The 20,087-nt window shown below is 39.5% G+C and overlaps 1 long non-coding RNA gene across 1 annotated transcript in view; it reads left to right on the plus strand.

Moving 5' to 3' along the window:
• The first annotated feature begins 4,112 nt into the window (after window positions 1–4,112).
• The window catches only part of LOC145527049 (uncharacterized), a 37,128-nt gene continuing 21,153 nt past the window's right edge, over window positions 4,113–20,087 (plus strand). The window contains exon 1 of the long non-coding RNA XR_014069432.1: window positions 4,113–4,172. This is a non-coding gene — a long non-coding RNA (uncharacterized LOC145527049). The remainder of the gene's footprint in view (window positions 4,173–20,087) is intronic.

Below are 20,087 nucleotides of genomic sequence, written 5' to 3' on the forward strand. Positions count from 1 at the left end.
GAAACAAGTTGACCCATGTAACATCACCCATGCTCTTGATACTATTGTGAAAAATGGGATACTCTTCAACAGAATATAGAAAGAAAAAAATGGGGGAGGGGGAATGGTGGTTCTTATTTCTGTTATCTTTATTTCTTTCTAGATTGAAACATTTTTTGAATTTTAATTTAGAGATAGAAGCATACTTTCTTAGTTTAGTGGCATTTCCCTGGACACAGCAGAAATCACAATTACCAAGTAACTAGAAGAAATGGTTTCTCAAATAGAAGAGAATGTTACTAATTCCCAACATAGAAGTGTGGTAAATTCAATGGGTTTAGTTTGTAAATTTGACTTGGTAGTGAACTACTAAGGCAAAAAAAAAAAAAAAACAGTGCCAGAAATTTCCCTTAAATCCATAGCTTACATTGGATACTTAAATGCCATGATACTTTTATAGAACACTTTAAGTAGATGGCGGAAATAATATTAGTCAATTATATCACAGGGCTTGACAAAGAGAGCCAAAATTATTGAGACTTAGAAATACAATCTTAGAATATAAATCCAGAAAAAAATTCTTTTTTTTTTTTTTTTGGAAATAAAGACTTTTGTGTTTTGTCTAGAGAAAATTAAAATGAAATTAAACTTCAAGGGGGAAATATAGATTTAGAAGACTTAGAATATAAGTCTGGGGAAAAAAAAAAAACCTTAAAAATAGAAAATAAGAACTTTTTGTATTTTGTCTAGAGAAAAATTAAATTTCAAGGAGAAAAATCTATAAATCCCTGTTTATAGCTCATGTTTTTCTATCCAAAATCTATTTCTTATTTGGAGTACTCAGTAACTAGGAAAGGGGAATCTCACTTTCATAATGAGGAAAAAGAAACAGTGGTGAGTTTAGAACAGGAAAAGAGACTATAGAAAAATATTTGGTTTGGCCAAAAAGTTTGTCCGTGTTTTTCCGTAACATTTTGAAGAAAATCTTGAACAAACTCTTTGGCCAAGACAATAAATAGTAGGAGAGGCATTTGCAACTTTAAACCAATAGGACTTAGAGAGAAGAGAACTATGGGAGTGTGGAAAAGGTCCACCAATGGCTATTTTAGGATACTTAGTACTTGACTCTTAACAATATAATGATGATCATGATCATTTTTAGTGAAACAAAAAGAGTGTACTATAAACTTACATATAAAATTACACTTAGAAATATAAGTGAGGGGGACTGCCCTGGTGGTCCAGTGGGTAAGACTCTGTGCTCCCTATACGGGGGCCCCAGGATCCATCCCTGATCAGGAAACTAGATCCCACATGATGCAACTAAGAGTTTGCCTGCCACAACTAAAAGATCTCACATGCCACAGCTAAGACTTGGTGCAGTCAAATAAAAATTAAATATTAAAAATATATATAATTGAGGTTTTGTGATATGAAAATTAAGTAACTTGTAAACTGTAAACTATTATAGCTGGAAAACTAAAGTATGTATATATATGTGTGTATATATATATATGTGTATGTGTATATGTCATATACATATCACCTGTCCCTTTTAATCAATTAAATGTCTGATTCCCCCACCCTCCAACTATTTTCCTTCTTTATTATCCACTACCTGAAGAAATTTAACATGATCATCTGGCATTGAGGGCTCTTTGATACTATAATACCTTCTTTGTAGAGTTGAAAGGAAAATATAGCCTCTGTCCTCATGGTAGATAAACAAATATACTGTAGTAATTTCTCCTGTGGGTCATCTTGTTGGTGATGACAGCTAAAAGCTCTTGCATATGTTCTCTCTCTTTAGTCGCTAAGTTGTGTCCGACTCTTGAGACCACATGGACTGTAGCCCGCCAGGCTCCTCTGTCCTTGGGGTTCTCCAGGCAAGAATACTGGAGTGGGTTGCCATTTCCTTCTCCAGGGGATCTTCCTGATCCAGGGATCGAACCCAGGTCTCCTGCACTGCAGGCAGATTCTTTACCAACTGAGCTACAAGGGAAGTTGCTTATGTTAGCTTGTTAGAAATACAAATGTCATTGCCATTCGATTAAGTAAAGAGAGTCCTTGTAAGGGAGATGGGATTGACGCTGCACTTTGCAGCAATAAGGGAAGTTATGTGGAAAGTCCTGTGACCTGGGAGAGCATGACTTTGTTGGAAATACAAACCTGGAGTGGAAGCTGTGCTCAAAGGCGATCTACATGGACTTGGAGTGAAGGTGGAGTGTTCTCAGGCAATGTGTAGATCACTGCCAATTTATACTCTTAAAGCATTTTAAGACAAAGGGACACTAGATTTCAAAGGCTTGGGGAACACTTCTCTTTTGGCCCCTTGCCTATTTAGCAGCTTGGAGTTGCCATTTGTGCCGCAGATAAACTGTGAAATTGAGAGCTCCTTTTACATTTGACTGTTTTATATGTGGTCACTAAGGTAAATGTTTAATAAGCAGTCATAGGTCAGTTATGGGTGCTGTTTCTTTTATATGGATGTAATCCTGAGCTGCTCTGTGAGAAAACGAAGCATATGCAAAAGGTTTCAAAGTGAGTTTTATGGTTTCATTAAAGTTTTTACAGTGTTTTCTCCCAACACTACTAACTTGATGAAATAAAAGGAGAAGCTGCTTTCAAAGAAGGATATAGTCACTTCTGCTCCCCAGGAGTCTTTTTTAAGTGTCTAGTTCTTGTTAGCTATTCATGTTTTCTTCAAAAGCTGCAGCCTCTTGCTTTTTATATGTATTGCGTGGTATCTGTTAGTTGAACTACATTGAACTAAGGGGTTATTTCACCCTGGATTAAAACAACAAAAATAGACAAGTGAACTTTCTGAGTTTTCAATTCCCATGCCCAACCCCTTTTTCTGATAACAAAGAATGGTATTTTCTCTTGAATAAGTTTGTATGTTTTTCTTTAAGATTTTGCCCCTTATTTCCCATAATTAACCACATTGGCTGGAGCTTATTAATTGTGGTTAGTTACTGAGTGATTAGGATTTTTTCTTTAATTTTTTTCTGCTCTTGGAGTCTACTCTTATTAAAATATGTTCTAGGTCATTTCACTTCCAGCAATACCAGTCATAAACCATTTTGTTCTTTATTCCACTTCACAAGTGGGCAATGATAAATGAACTATCAAAATAGTGTGGTGGGATGTCTGTAGCCTTGATTTTGTAGTTAACATTTCACACGGCCTAAAATGTGGACTCCATCACTTTCTCTTGGCTTTTGCATTGCCTGCTTATATATTGGCTTCCTAGGTGGCACTAGTGGTAAAGAACTCGCCTGCCAATGCAGGAGACATGGGGGAAGTGGGTTTGATCCCTGGGTCAGGAAGATTCCCTGGAGGAGGGTATGGCAATTCACTCCAGTATTCTTGCCTGGAGAATCCCATGGACAAAGGATTACATGGGATTACATGGGATTACAAAGGATTACGTGGTGGGCTACAGTCCTTAGGGTCACAAAGTCAGACATGACGGAGGTGGCTTAGCATGCAGGCTTGTGTATTATTTTCTTTGTTTTCTTGTTCTTCCTCAATGAGGTTAGGTCTTCTCTATGGAGCACCCCACTGTTAAATACTAAGGCCTCGCAGGCTTAGTATCATCTAAACCTTAGATAACTGTATAGTTCTCCCATTCTGAAATACATACATAACTATAAATAACATTAACATATACATAATATATACATGTGTGCATACATACATACTAAACAGTATGTAAGTATAGAATTGTATATCTATTATGTCTCCCTACCAACCTGTCTGCTTATCTATCTATCTACATATCTATCGTCTGCCTATCACCTATCTATCTATCTAATTAAAGTATCTATCATCTGTCTCTTTAAAACAGAATTCAAATATGAGTATAGTTATCATTTACCTCTAAAGGAAGGAACAGTTCTCTTTTGGTGGGGAGGACATTTAAAATCTAGAATCAATTTTTGACAAACTTGACCTACCTCTCATACACCCTTCTAGAGGAGGGCTGTGAGGCTATGACTTGTTACCCTGTGAGTCATCCCTGGGCAGCAGGTCTCATGAGTATGAAAGGACAGTCACAATCTAACAATTATGTGTGCATGCAGGATAATGTCATGAGGCTGAGAAAAAGGGAAATACAGCAATTTTCTGTCACATTTGCCAGGAAGAGATTCATGGTGATCAAGGCCTTCCCACCGGCCACTGAACACCAGGTATCCACTTCCTTGGGCATGGCCTTCTCTCAGGCCACAGATCTCTATTGTAAACCTAAATACATGATTTCTGGGGGGGGGGGGGGGGGGAGTAAATTAGGTCAGTTCCAGAGACCTCCATTTTTACTTATAATATTTGTATTTCTCTGTCCTCTGTGGGAATGAGTTAACTTGCACAGGTATTTGGTGCCACTAATATCCATAACACACTCACTGGTTCCTGTGCTCCAGAAACATACAGTAAGTCCCTTACATACGAACTTTCAAGTTGTGAACTTTCAACAGTGCAAACGTGCATCCCTATGTCCAATTGCTTAAGGGGTGAGTGAAATTGTAGCTTGCCTTCCTATTGCTGACAGTCCTTCAGCTCTACCATCTCCCACCTCCTCTTCTTCCTCCAGTCAGTAACTCTTCTTGCCTGTTCACTCAATGCCAACCCCTGTATGCCAGCTGTTGTACTGTACTACTGTACTTTTCAAGGTACTATATTACAAAATTAAAAAGTGTTTGTTTTTTGTTTGTATGACTTTTATGTATTATTTATGCAAAAAGTAGTATAAACTATTACAGTTCCATAGTATATAGCCAATTGTGTTAGTTGGGTACCAAGGCTAATTTGGTTGGACTTGCAAACAAATTGGACTTAAGAACACAATCTCGGAATGGAACATTTTTGTATTTAGGGAACTTACCATGTTAATAAAGAATGAAAAGTTAGGCAGGCACAGCAATGCTTTCTGGTATGGACACAGAAACTTACAGACTTATTAACACCCACATTATCTTGAGCAAAGAAATGACCAGCCTGTTTGTGAGTCAATAATGGGCTAGGATTTTAAGTTTCTTCAGGCAGAGCCTGGTCTTTCTCAGGACCTTCACCAAGTCTACCAAATGTTGCAGTGACAGTTTCCGGTGTGCCAGGTACAGACTAGGTACTTTAAATATCTTAATAGTTCATGTAATCCTTACAGTACACCTTGAAATAGGTCCTATAAATACCCCCATTTTACAGATGAAAAAACTAAGGCCCAGAGAGTTTCCACAATTTTCTCCAAAGTCACAGATGAAGTAATGTGCAGGATTTGAATCTAGGCATCTGGCTCCAGACACTTTGCCCTTAACTGCTCTGAGGGATGGAACATACTGGGAGTGGGTTGAGTCGAGGAAGTTGCTTTCTCTCATCCTCTCTTTATGGTTCTCCGGAAGAGGAGTGAGCCTCCAAAGTGGCACTGTGAAGCCCTGAGGACATCCCATGGACAAGGGTGGATTTCTGGTTCCAACACAGTAAATGCAGAGTATTAGACCCTGGTGGTAGCTTGTCCCTCGGTTGCTGGCATACCCACCAAGTGATCTAAGGGATATGAGTGCATGACTGTGGAAAACCTTAAGTAGAATATTTCTCCCATGTGTGTATAGCTTCTCTGAGTACAGACAGACATGGTTGAAAGTTGGGGTGAGGTTGTTTGAGGATAGCGGCACAGTGTTACTCATGAGAACTGTATCCATGTAGTCGTATGCTTAAGGGAAAATGAACTTCTGGGAGGTTGTATAACATTTTATATTTGGGCCTATAAAATCATGATAACATGTTCAGGGAATAGTTTATATAAATAGTTACTAAAAGGAGAATACTAGGAAGAGAAGTAGAATAATATATAACTTTTTCAAGAAAATTTTATATTATCTCACCTAATCTTGTTTATAGAGTAGGAAGCTGGACCTTATAGAGATTAGGTAACTCTCTCGAGGTCACAAATGTAATAAGGACAGAAAGAGATTTGAAATAAAGTTTGTCTGACATGAAAGTCCTTGATTGTTACACATCCCTGTATTGTGTGTGTGTGTGTGTGTGTGTGTTGGAGGTGTGAAGACTGTGCTAAATTAAGTTAAAAAAAAATAATGGTTTCCTCTTTTAGTTATAATGAAAGCTGAGCACTGTCACTCCTATACATACATAGAAGAGGTCATTGAGTTAACAAATATTATTAAGATTATGTCTCATAGGGATTATGTGGAAAAATAGTGCTGAAAACATTATAGGATATAAAAGTCAGTGGTCAGCTCCACTTTGTGCCAGCTAGTGGTTGCAAATGTCCAGCTCAGTATCTCTGTATCACCTAGTTATGTCTTGTTACTGCTTCCTTACTGCTTTTTTCTTTGAACATCAGCTCACATAATTCCATCAAGGTACTTCTTTTTCTTTCAAGTTCAAATGATAGTGATCCTACACCAGAAAGCACTCAGTAGGAACTAAATGGTAGAGGAAGAGGTTCAGTTCAGTTCAGTTCAGTTCAGTCACTCAGTCGTGTCCGACTCTTTGTGACCCCATGAATTGCAGCACGCCAGGCCTCCCTGTCCATCACTAACTCCCTAAGTCCATCCAAACCCATGTCCATCGAGTCGACGATGCCATCCAGCCATCTCATCCTCTGTCGTCCCCTTCTCCTCCTGCCTTCAATCTTTCCCAGCATCAGGGTCTTTTCCAATGAGTCATCTCTTCACATGAGGTGGCCAAAGTATTGTAGTTTCAGCTTCAACATCAGTCCTTCCAATGAACACCCAGGACTGATTTCCTTTAAGATGGACTGGTTGGATCTCCTTGCAGTCCAAGGGACTCTCAAGAGTCTTCTCCAGCACCACAGTTCAAAAGCATCAATTCTTCAGCACTCAGCTTTCTTTATAGTCCAACTCTCACATCCATATATGACTACTGGAAAAACCATAGCTTTCACTAGACGGACCTTTGTTGGCAAAGGAATGTCTCTGCTTTTTAATATGCTATCTAGGTTGGTCATAACTTTCCTTCCAAGGAGTAAGTGTCTTTTAATTTCATGGGTAGGAAGCATTAAAAAGTAACACAAAGGGCTTGAGAACTGATGGCATGGAGATGGAAGAAGTGGAGGGTCAAGATAATGTTCAACAGAGGAAGCCCCCTTGTTCCCAGCACATTGTGTCTGAGTGACTGCAAAGATATTGCTATTAATGAATCACTTTTCAAGAGACAGATATTAATATCTATTATATACAATTCACTAAGAAGACACTGCTGCTAGTAGGACTTAGGGCCAAAATAATCATTACAGCTATAGCTGAACTGGTCTACAATTGGGAAGAAGAGATTACTAGGCCTCTAGTAGGATCATTTCCATAAAACATTTTTCCAGCAAAGGAGGAAATTTTGTTGATTCACATTGTGATATGGCTGTGAGGTTTGGGTCTTACCCTGTGGCCACAGAGAATAATTGGTCTAGCTACATGTTTGGAATCCAAAATTTTTCCTCATTAGCATTGTGTGTCCACCAGAAGTCACATAGTTACATATTACTGAGTACCTTTCTTGAGAAAGGAAGGGCCAAGTTTTCCCTACCCCTCCCCATGTGTATACCACACCCTTATTTACTTCAAGAGTACTTAACCAAGGAATAACTAAATAGGCAGTAACTACATGGGCAGTAATAAGTCATATTATCAATGTGATAGGGGAATGATAAGTACACATTGATTGTTCAATAAATCTCAACAGCTGGTCAATAAAAATAGGAGGGAAAGTAATTAAGATGAATCTGCACTCAGAGGAGGTGACCTGCAAGGGGGAAACAGTGGTAAAGAGTTATAGTGCCCCCATGAGTCTGAAAAGTCCTTATATTACTTGGAACTCCAGTACCTCCCTCTGTAAGGAGTGCCATGATGTGATGTAGACACACACCTCCACCATGGAAGATTATGGTGATTGCCCAGATTAGCATTTAGAACTTCAGAGTGGCTTGCAGAGAAGGAAGCCATGGCAAGCCTGCTGAGAGAGACCTAACATTCTTGAGAAGGAAACATGATGAATAAATGAAGAATGAATGCATGAGAAATGAAGACTGAGTCTTAGAAGGCTTAGTGAAAGTGAAGTTGCTCAGTCTTGTCTGACTCTTTGCAACCTGCAACCGCATGGACTGTAGCCTGCCAGGCTCCTCCATCAATGGGGTTTTCCAGGCACGAGTACTGGAGTGGGGGGCCATTTCCAAGCTTGGGCTCCACTGCTAACTGCAGGTTCCTTCTCTGTAGAAGGAGGAGGGTAGGCCAGAGCAGTGCCAAGGTTCCTTCCTGTTTTAAAGCCCCTAGGTTTTCAACTTATATCATTTCAGAATCGACACAGAATTGACACAGGTGACACAGAATTGATCACCAGTGAAATGTTCAGCAGTGGCCACAGGATGGGAAAAAGTCAGTTTTCATTCCAGTCGCAAAGCAAGGCAATGCCAAAGAATGTTCAAACTACCCCACAATTGTACTCATCTCACAGGCTAGCAAAGTAATGCCCAAAATTCTCTGAGCCATGCTTCAATGGTACATGAACAAAGAACTTCCAAAAACATCTACTTCTGCTTCATTGACTACGCTAAAGACTTTGACTGTGCGTCACAACAAACTGAAAATTCTGAAAGAGATGAGGATACCAGACCACTTTGCCTGCCTCCTGAGAAATCTGTATTCAGGGCAAGAAGCAACAGTTAGAACCAGACATGGAACAACGGACTGATTCCAAATCGGGAAAGGAGTACGTCAAGGCTGTATATTGTCACCCTGCTTATTTAACTTATATGCAGAGTACATCATGCTAAATGCCGGACTGAATGAAGCACAAGCTGGAATCAAGATTGCCGGGAGAAATATCAATAACCTCAAATATGCAGATGACACCACCCTTATGGCAGAAAGTGAAGAAGAACTAAACAGCCTCTTGAAGAAGGTGAAAGAGGAGAGTGAAAAATCTGGCTTAAAGCTCAACATTCAGAAAACTAAGATCATGGACTTAGGTCCCATCACTTCATGCAAATAGATGGGGAAACAATGGAAACTGTGAGACACTTTATTTGCGGGGACTCCAAAATCACTACCAATGGTGATTGCAGCTGTGAAATTAAAAGACACTTGGCCCTTGGAAGAAAAGCAATGACAAGCCTGGTGGTGGTGGTTTAATCACTAAGTCGTGTCTGACTCTTGTGACCACATGGACTATAGCCTGCCAGGGTCCTCTGTCCATGGGATTCTCCAAGCAAGAATACTAGACAGGCTATTAAAAAGCAGAGACATTACTTTATCAACAAAGGTCAGTCTAGTCAAAGCTATGGTTTTTCCAGTAGTCATGTATTGATGTGAGAGTTGGACTATAAAGAAAGCTGAGTGCTGAAAAAGTGATGCATTTGAACTGTGGTGTTGGAGAAGACTCTTGAGAGTTCCTTGGACAGCAAGGAGATCAGACCAGTCCATCCTAAAGGAGATCAGTCCTGAATATTCATTGGAAGGACTGATGCTAAAGCTGAAGCTCCAATACTTTGGCCACCTGATGCTAAGAACTGACTCATTAGAAAAGACCCTGATGCTGGGAAAGATTGAAGGTGGAAGAGAAGGGGATGACAGAGGATGAGATGGTTGGATGGCATTACTGACTTGATGGAGATGAGTTTGATGGAGATGAGTTTGAGCAAGCACCAGTAGTTGATGATGGACAGGGAGGCCTGGCGTGCTGCAGTCCATGGGACTGCAGAGTTGGACACGACTGAGTGACTGAACTGAACTGAACTGAATTGCTAGATTGCTTGCTTGACCACAGCATCTCCCTGTCTGCTATACAGTGGTTACAGAACCACTTTTTAAGCAGTCTAGTATTCTCTGGCATTACTGACTCGATGGACATGAGTTTGAGCAAGCTCCAGCAGATGGTGAATGACAGAGAAAGCTGATGTGCTGCAGTCCATGGGGTTGCAAAGAGTCGGACATGACTGAGCGACTGAACATCAACAACAGTATTCCATGGCAGTGTGTTTTTATGTTTTCAGTGATGCTCTTTGGGGGTAACTTTGTATTTTGATATGATTTCAGATTTATGAAAAAGCTACGTTAATTGTGTAAGAAACTCCAGTCATAACTTTTTCCAGATTCACTAACTCTTTACATTTTTGTTCATTTGCTTTATTATTCTCTTTTGTGTGTATAGGTATAGGTATATGTATATTGTGTGTATTTATAGACAGAATACCATTTTAGAGTTTAAAACATTATAATCTGTTATTCTTAGTTTACTGCATAATTCTTAAGAACACAAGCATTCTCCAATATAACCATAATCCAATTATCAGACCAGAAAATTTAGCATTATTTTAATCTAATGCATAATCCATACTGAATTTTAATTAATTATGTTAATAATGTCCTTTATGGATATTTTCCTTCATCCAGAATCCAATCCAGAATCACCAATAGCCTTGAGCTGTGATGTCTCTTTAAATATGGAATGGCTCCTCATCCTTCCTTTGTGTTTCTTCATCTTAATATGTTTGAAGAGTGCAGGTCAATTATGTTGTAGAATGTCCTTCAAATTCAGTTTGTCTAATGTGTACTTATAATTAGGTTCAGATTATATACTTTGAGGGGCAGTTATACCATTGAAGTTGTATACTGTCTTTCTCAGTGTATCATGTCAGGAGGTACATGATACTGGTTTATCTCCATACTGGGGTTGCTAACTCTGATCCTTTGGTTAAGGTGGTTCTGCTGCTGCTGCTGCTAAGTCACTTCAGTTGTGGCCGACTCTGTGCGACCCCATAGACGGCAGCCCACCAGGCTCCCCCGTCCCTGGCATTCTCCAGGCAAGAACACTGGAGTGGGTTGCCATTTCCTTCTCTAATGCATGAAAGTGAAAAGTGAAAGTAAGGTTGCTCAGTCGTGTCCGATTCTTCGCGACCCCATGGACTGCAGCCTACCAGTTTTCTTTATTATAACTTAGGACTTTCCCTTTTATAAAGGGAAATTTAATGCAATTTTAATTCACATTATGGAATTCTAATTATATATGCTGTAGACTGTTTGATATTCCTGCTCTATTTTTTTCACTTTTTTGTGTAAAATTTAGATGATTTCAATTGACCTGTTGTCAGTGTTAACCTGTTATTCTTTTCACTGTTACCAGTCTGTTGATAAGATGATTATATAATTTTTTATCTAAGATATGTCTTTTATTTCTATCAATTTCATTTGACTCCTCTTTTGTAATAGTTTCTACTGCTATGCCCAAATTACCATGTTTATATAAGTTAGGTATCTCTTTCAGTGTATCCTTTTTTCAAAGCTATTGTAAATTCCCTGTCATATCATTTTAATTTCTGGGCCATCTCTTAATCAGCTACTATTTCATAAAATTTTTCTTCATGCATTTTGTAATTTTTCATTGTATGTGGGACATTGTGTGTACTAGAAAACAAACAAACAAACAAAAACAGTAGAAACTTAAGTAAATAATGTATTTGCCCAGGAAAGGGAACACCCTTTTTTCTGTCAGTAGTTCATCTAGGTCATAGTTGCGCTAGGACTGGAATTTATTGTTGTTTTAATTAAATTTAGCTCACCATTAGGTTAATGATTCAGGGCTGAGTTAGGACTTTACCTTCGGCAGGGCAAGACCTTTTTGTGCAAACAATCTCTAGCTTTCTGAATTAATTGGCATCTCATTTTGCTTTATAAACTGGCTTCCAGCTTTTTATGTTGCTATGGAGTCCCCTTTGCTATTCAGTCCTGCCTTCCAGCTTTTTGTGGTTCAGGAGATCTTTTTCTGCTCTCCTGCCTTGCCCTTATCTTTGGATTGCTGAAAAGAGTATTCAGTTGAATGCTCAGAGTGCCAGAAAGGGAATTAGCAGGTTTGTCTGTGACAGGCAGGGCAAAAGAGCTGAGAGACTCTCAGGCTGTGGGTACCTCCTCCTCAAAGGGGTCTCTCCTGGCTCTCCTGTTTTTCCTCCAGCTGTGGGCAGCCTCTGAGAAGGATGGAATAGGGACCTACAGTGCCTTGAAAGTCTTTCATTTCTTTTGTCCTCCTCTCAGCATTTATCAAATTCCTGTGTTTTAGGGGTTCTGTCTCAGCCCTCTTGCTCTGCTCATGATCTTGGATGAACACTTAGTGAGAGCCTATGAGAAAGATCTGATGAGTTGGTGTAGACACAGCTCCTCAGAATTCTAAACATCACACCAACTCTCTTGTAGTCTTTAAAATTCTTACAAAGTTCATTTCGTTTCTCCTTTAACCATTAACAGTGGCTTCTTCCTAGTCCCACTTCCCTACAAAAGATGGTGGAGGCTGTAGGGCATTTCTTATGAAGGGCTTGCTACAGTTTCTAGATTTTAGTTCATTTTGGCTTTTTATCCTCAACTCTCTGATGAGGTTACAAAAAACTATGACTGTAGGTAATTTAGCTTGTTTTTGGTCAAAGTGGAAGCAGAAATTAGGATTTAATGTCCTTTTGATCTATTTCCATCATTCTTGACTACTTTCTGAATTTCTGTATAACTAGATGTTCCAGGATTGTCTTCTACTTTTTTTTTTTAGAGAAGCCACTATTAATTAGAAGTCAATGTATGTACTACGCGTGCTCATTGTTATGGATGTCATTGCTTCTAGGTCTTCTCACATGAACAGAGCTGGGAAACTATCTATCTGTCTGTCTGTCTGTCTATCTATCTCTGTTTATGTCCATTCATCTATTAAAAACTATGGCTTCCCAGTGGTGCTTTTAATTGCAGTCTAACAGTACAGTGTGCATTCTGATACTGTCTTTTCTGAATTTATAGCTCTTCTACAACTATTTGGGATCTCATTATCCTTAATACATTTACTTACTTGCTCAAGATTAGAATACACAGAAATTAGTTTAAGAATTGGTAACCCATACCACTGTGGAGGGGACTTCCCAGGTGGCACTGGTGGTAAGGAATCTGCCTGCCATGCAGGAGATGTGAGTTTGATCTCTGGCTTGGGAGGATCCCTTGAAGGAGGGCATGGGAACCCACTCCAGTATCTTGCTGGGATAATCCCATGAGCAGACGAGCCTGTTGGGCTACAGTCCACGGGGCTGCAAAGAGTCGGACAGGACTGAGTGACTGATCACACTACTGTGGAGAGGAAGAAAAGAAACCCACTAACTAGGCTTCAACTTTTGTTTACTGTTTATTAAGGTAAAATTTACATATAGTAAAATAATATTAAGTAAACAATTCAGTAAGTTTTTATAAATGCATACCTAGTATAATCCACACCCTTAATAGAGATATTGAACATTTCAATCATCCCAGCAATTTACTCCTCGCAGGCAATTCTTCTCTCTCTTCTGCGGAGCCACCACAGTTCTGATTTTTTTCATAATATGTGTGTTTAGCCTGTTCTGCAACTTTACATGTATAACGGAATAACACAGTGTGTATTCTTCAGTGTTGGGATTCTTTTGCTCAGCATCGTGTCTGGAAGATTCATATGTGCTGTGCATATCAGTAGTTTTTGTTTTGTTTTGCTTGTTTGTTTGTTTGCTGAGAAGTGTCTCATTATAGACTCCACGATTTGTTTATCCATTCTCCTGTTGATGGACATTTGGGAAGTTGTTCACTCTTATGAATAAAGCTGCTATGAACATTCTTGTACAAGTCTTTGTGCGGACATATGTTTTCAGTTTTCCTGGATATATAAAAATGGAGTTGCTGTGGCGTGGTAGGTATACATGTGACTGTAAGAAATTGCTCAATCTTTTTCCGAAGTGTTCCTCCAATCTGTTATTTTGCTACATTTTAACGCCTTTCTTTTGTGACTGATGTGGGGCTTCATGACCTCCCCCTCTGTATGATCACTCTCCGTAGGAAGGTCTCTAGTTTCACACTGGTTTGAAGGTACACAGGGAACTCTGAACTGCCTGGGAATAGACCAGTCAGGCTTCTAACTGAGCTTCAAGGAAGTAGAAGCAAACCTACATTCTCAACTCCAAGAGTCTCTGATAGGCCTCACATTTCCCTTTCGCCTTGCACCTGGGCAGCCGGTCAAACCTTAACACTTTGTGGAGCTGTCACACTTCAGCTGGGCTGGCACACGTGAGGGGCATTATTTCCCCTCCCAGGACTCCATGAAACTGTATAATTTTGGAGTTCGCCTTACCCTCTACTAGCCTGTGCTGTGATGCTGAAGAGTGGGTTCGTGGGCAGAGCCTCCCTGTTGGCTAACTTGACCCCTTTGTTCTGGTCACCTTCTGGCTGAGCAATTGGAGGCAACTTCACAGCTGCACCTGGCTTTAGTCTTTGTGATATCTGGGTTTCATGAGCTCTGTGTTTAGCTAAGAATTGTCAGAAACAGAACAACTAAGGTGTTTGAAACTCCACAGTGCCCTCAAATACAGTAAAACATCTATACCCAAACCCAGCACTTACATAACACGGGGGGTGGGGGTGGGGGTGGAACGTGCATTCCCTTCCTCTTTCTCTCTCTGTGGATGCTGCTGGATTTTCCTTCCCCACGGCAGTTCCTCCTCCTACCCCACTCTTTGCTCTGAATGCAGTATGTGCTACAGTTTTCTTATCAGATTCAGACACTTCTTTCCCCAACAACCTCCTTGCCTCCGGTCTCGTTTCTACTCTTTCTTTTCAGGTTTAATGATGCCATAGGGCTTTCCCCTCTATTTTTGCCTGGAATGTCTCTCAATGCAGGCGATACTAAAACTTTGGTAATTATGGTGCTCGCCCTGTGAAGGGCTTGCATGATTAAAATGTTTTATCGTTGATGGTGGTCCTGTGTGATATTTTTAATGTGGCTACTGTGATGCATGTTTATACTATAAATGGAGCTGGGATCCTCATCTAAAAAGGGCAGTAAAGATGCATTTCCTGGGAGCCAGTTCATTTTAGGTAACAAAGCAGGCCCTGGGTTCTAGTGCATGTAGCAGAGATGGCATGTTCCCAGAATACGTATCAGAAAAACACTTCTGTTGATGATGAGAGAAGACAGGCACTTTTCTTTCGGGCAATGGAGAATGTGTCGGGAGCCCTGGTTCTCTTCAAAGAGGAAAACCGTTGCCACTGCTGATTTTGACTCAGCCTTCTTTCTACTTGCTGAGATGTGACATTCTTCTCAGGGAAATCTGGGGTATTATGTTGGTTCTTGTAGCTCCACCCAAGATGCTCTTGACCCCTCTTGCCCAGGGAGGGCTATCTGAACTATTCTTTCTTGGTCATCCAAACAGGGACATTTAAATAGCACTTTATTTATTTATTTTTTCATATTTAGAGTTTTTGTTGTGGTGGTGGGCTATTTTTAAAGTCTTTATTGAATTTGCTACAACATTGCTTCTGCTTTTTTTTGGCCATGTGGCATGTAGGATCTTAGTTTCCTGACCAGGGATTGAACTTGCATCCCATACATTGGAAGGCAAAGTCTTAACCATTGAATCATCAGGGAGGTCCCTTAAATAGCACTTGAAACAAAACATTCATCCTCCCACCAAACACTTAGCAAATAATCAATCACTAATGTGCTCCATAAATGTGTTAAACACCATGGACAATTACATGTGAATCAAATAAGATGCCTCTTTCCTCCAAGAGATTATAGTTTAGAAGACAGTGGGGAGGGAGGGTCAAAAATGCCTGTTTATAAGTGGCTAGAATAAAAGTAGTGTTCAGTCGTTCAGTCATGTCTGACTGTTTGTGACCCCATGGACTGTAGCCTGCCAGGCTCCTCTATGCGATTCTCCAGGCAAGAATACTGGAGTAGGTTGCCATTTCCTCCTCCAGGGAATCTTCCCCACCCAGGGATCAAACCTGTGTCTCCTGAATTGGCAGGCAGATTCTTTACCACTTCGTCATCTGGGAAGCCCAGAGTAAAAGTAAGAAAATACTGAATTCCACTAAAAAGTATGAATAGTTATGTCAGTTCAGAAGATTGATCCCCACTTTTTGTGTGTGCAGCCTATTAATAAAAATTTTGGCATGCCAAAAATACATGATAAGTTACAGGCATGTACTCTGTACTAATATATTACATATATTATAATCATATATAAAATGAGAAATTTAAAAAATGTAAAGAGGAAATAGGTAGTATATTTGGAAATGATTTTAATTTTGCTGAGCAATGGAGATTCTTCTTTCTTTCTTAAATATATGACTAATATATTTTTTGGCAGTAGGGATGTGATTTATAGGTCAGATCTGATTTAACAGCTATTGTTTTTGCATCTAGTGTGATTGGTATAAAGCTCCTATTGGGAGACAGAGAATGTTATGTCTGTCATTTAATTCTTGTTTGCTGGTGCTTACATTATAATATTATTTTCTAATTTTCAGGGACTTGTAGAAAGCATATTATAAGACTAAATAAGACTATCCAAAAACCTGCATAAACTTCCATATGTCATAATATGCTGAAAATGAATGATGGATGTGCATCTCAACAAATGCTTCGTCGTTATGGAACTCCAGACTTTTGAAGGCTACTTTCCATAGCATCTGTATCTAATGCATTGACCTAGTGAGGGTCCCAGTGTCAATATGTTTATTAAATAATAGTAGCCTTTAACTTCTTTCTTATTTTTAGAATTAACTGTAATAGATGTTCAAATATTTTCTTTCCACACTCCAATAGATGGTTTGCTTTTCTCTTGGGTTTGTATATAGTAAGTTGGAGACTCCTAGGGCTTCCCAGGTGGCTCTCGTGGTAAAGAATCTGCCTGCAATGTAGGAGACGCAAGAGACATGGGTCGATCCCTGGCTTGGGAAGATCCCCTGGAGTAGGAAATGGCAAGCCTTCCAGTATTCTTGCCCGGAGAATCCCATGGACAGAGGAGCCTGGCGGGCTACAGACCATAGGCTGAAGAGCGTCGGACATGATTGAGCACACACCACACACACAGGCTAGAGGATGGTTTGGATATGAGTCCATTGTATCTGAAAATATTAGAAAAAGCTTCACACAATAACTTAAATTTGAATGATGAGTAGAAACTAGAGGAGAGGAAACATTTGAAAAAAAAAGTGTATGACAGTTGTGCTGCTGTGGAAGCACAGGGTTTATGGAAGGAATAATGAAATGTCCGTGTTTTTTTAGAGTGTCAGAGGTAAATTGTTGGGAAATTAGCACCAGAATGTGGAAGGCATTTCCTAGTGTAAGAATTTGAACTTTGTTCAGCTTTGGAACGCATCAAACATATATAAATTTGAATTGGGAACTGTTAAAGGGAAACAACTTTTCCTTTAACATCTGTCTTCTTGATCTCTATGGAAGTGCCTCTTTCCTTATCTGCCTCCTCTTCTCTACACAGTTGGTTATTGGAAATAGCAGTCTAGCAGTACAGGGGCTGAGATTGAAAGGGTGGTGGGAAAGAAATTCAATAAATTAAGGTCCTTTTTATATGATTATCAACAAGTGGTTTAACTCAGAGGTCATGAAGGCAAAGTGGAAATTTTAGTGAAGGAAGAGAAAAACTGTATGTCTGTTTATAAAGTTTCCAGCCTGGCTAACTAGGAGAGTAGGGGTCAAGAAAAATTGAGATATCTGGAGAAGAAGCAGATTTGAAGGAGTCGTTAATGATGTGGAGGGATATTTAGGTAGAGGTGCCTGAAGTAAGGCTGAGAACCTGGATATGTAGGATAGGACTAGAAATAGTCCACGCAGAGGAGGCATTAAAGGAATTAATGATTGATGAGGGGACCTGGTCAAAAGCAGGAGGATCTAAGACAGTGTTGGAGAAACATGTCTGAACATTTTAACCCAGGAGCTCCCCTTGGATCTGAGGCTGGGGAATCTTGACTCTTTATCTTTTAATCCAGTTATTCATGTCTTTGGTGATCGTTGCTACTACATAGATTCTTTTATATCAGTTAAGTAAAGTTAATGTTTTAGAAATCAGGTTTTAATAATCTTAGGTAGATAGTTAAAAAAAAAAAAATCTCTCTGCTAAAAGAACTTAAGGAAACAAACCATCCAAAAGAATGCAGCATACTTAAACATAGGAATGATGAAAAAAAGGGAGAGGTTTCTGTATACAGAACTACATTTGAAATGGAAATAAAGCAGAATATTATCAAGGCTAGATTTAAGGCTTACTGGCTTAAGTGATCTTGGCAATAGGGACCAAGCTGTACTAAACATGTAGTTTGAATTTTTTTTTCTCAGTCAATTGTCCAGTTTGACTGAATTGATGAGTTGCTTTGATATCATTAAAAAAAGAAAAAGAGAATTTTAAAAAGAAATATAGGGAATTGGTGAAGTTTTTAGGATAACAAAACATCTGAGATTGGGTTTAGGAAGTGATTTGGGAAAAAAAAATAAAGCAAGGCAAAAATGCATTTCTGGAAAATCATCAGCAGTATTATACATAGTGGAGGAAGAAGATAGTAATGGATAAATATGTATTTTTATGAGCTGTGTCCCCCTCAAAATTCATATGTTGAAATCCTAACTCCCAGTATCTCAGAATGTATCTGTATTTGAAGACAGGATTTTATCAAGGTGATTACGATTAAATGAGGTCACTGGGGTGGGTCCTAAGTCAACACAATTTGTGTCCTTATAAAAAGAGATTAGGACGCAAATATGCACAGATGGGCAATCATGTGAAGACACAAGGAGAAGATGGCCATGTATAATCCAAGGAGAGAGGCCTCAATAGATACCAGCCTTGCACTGACCTTGGATTTCTAACCTCCAGAACTATGATAAAATAAATTTGTTTAAGCCATCCAGTCTGTGGTACTTTGTTAGGACAGCCCTATTGGAGAAGGCAATGACACCCTACTCCAGTATTCTTGCCTAGAAAATCCCATGGACAGAGGAGCCTGGTGGGCTGCAGTCCATGGGGTCCCGACGAGTCAGACCCAACTGAGAGATTCACTTTCACTTTTCACTTTCCTGCATTGGAGAAGGAAATGGCAACCCACTCCAGTATTCTTGCCTGGAGAATCCCAGGGACGGTGGAGCCTGGTGGGCTGCCGTCTGTGGGGTTGGACACGACTGAAGCAACTTAGCAGCAGCAGCAGCAGACTAATACAATTTTAAAGATCATAGTAGGTGACCAGAATTAAAGCTTTTCTTTTTTTTCCAAACTTAGACAGGTAACTGATACTCATGATGAAAAAAACCTTGTCAGACTCATTCATTATGACTTTAGGGTTTGAAAGCCTTGATGCTGTCTATTTTGACTTTAACCTATTTAATATTATATCCAATAGGAAAGCCTCATCATTTTATTAGGGAATACAATTGCAGCCATCCTAGGGAAGTTCACTGGACTGAGGACCAAACTCAGCACATGGTCATGAAAATACACACCAACTAAGTAGAGGGGTTGGCATGATTGGGACAAAATGGTCAGTAATCTAGAAAAGAAGAAAAGAAACATACTCATTAAATTTACTGATTATAATAGTGTGCATCTCAGAGGATAAGGTTAGCAATATGAATATATATTTCTTAATAATGTGAGCAAATGACAATGCATTCACAGAGAATTTCAACTAAGAGTATCAACTAGCTGGGGCAGAGCAGTAATCACTAAAAAGAGAATCCTTGCTCTGTAATCTTCTTTAGTCTGATTGATGGATATTTTAGGGATGATTATCAGGCAGTGATGCTAGACAGTCTCCCTATAAGGAGTGGAGTCATCTCAGTGAGAGGCAGGAACAGGACTATGAGGGAGCAGAACTCAGGAACCGTGAGGTCATCTTCCAGTCATGCCTGCTACTAGCCAGACAGTCCCCAGGTCCCATTGTTGAGCTCTAGATTCTTCACTAAAGAATGTAGAGGACTTGGAAAGTATTTAGTAGTGAAGATAAAATAATTAGGGAATCAGGTCTATGAGTATAAGTTAAAATAACTATGATTAGTCAACTAAGCAAGAGAGGCCTGGCTTATTTAATAGTTCTTTTCTTTCTTTTTTTTTTTTTAAGAATGGTTTAGTCATAATTGAACATAATTGACTATTCTTCATTTACACAGCAGGGGTCAAAACAAGAAGGAATGAACCCCAACTGCAATGTGTGGGATTTAGATTAAACCTGGGGAAGGACTGGCTGTGTGGGATGCATTACTATGGAAGGATATGGGATTTTCTATGGGGTAGATCTTTA

The sequence above is a fragment of the Giraffa tippelskirchi genome, chromosome 11 (genome assembly GCF_054371585.1).
Source record: "Giraffa tippelskirchi isolate mGirTip1 chromosome 11, T2T-mGirTip1v1.2.pri, whole genome shotgun sequence".
NCBI classification, from domain to species: domain Eukaryota; kingdom Metazoa; phylum Chordata; class Mammalia; order Artiodactyla; family Giraffidae; genus Giraffa; species Giraffa tippelskirchi.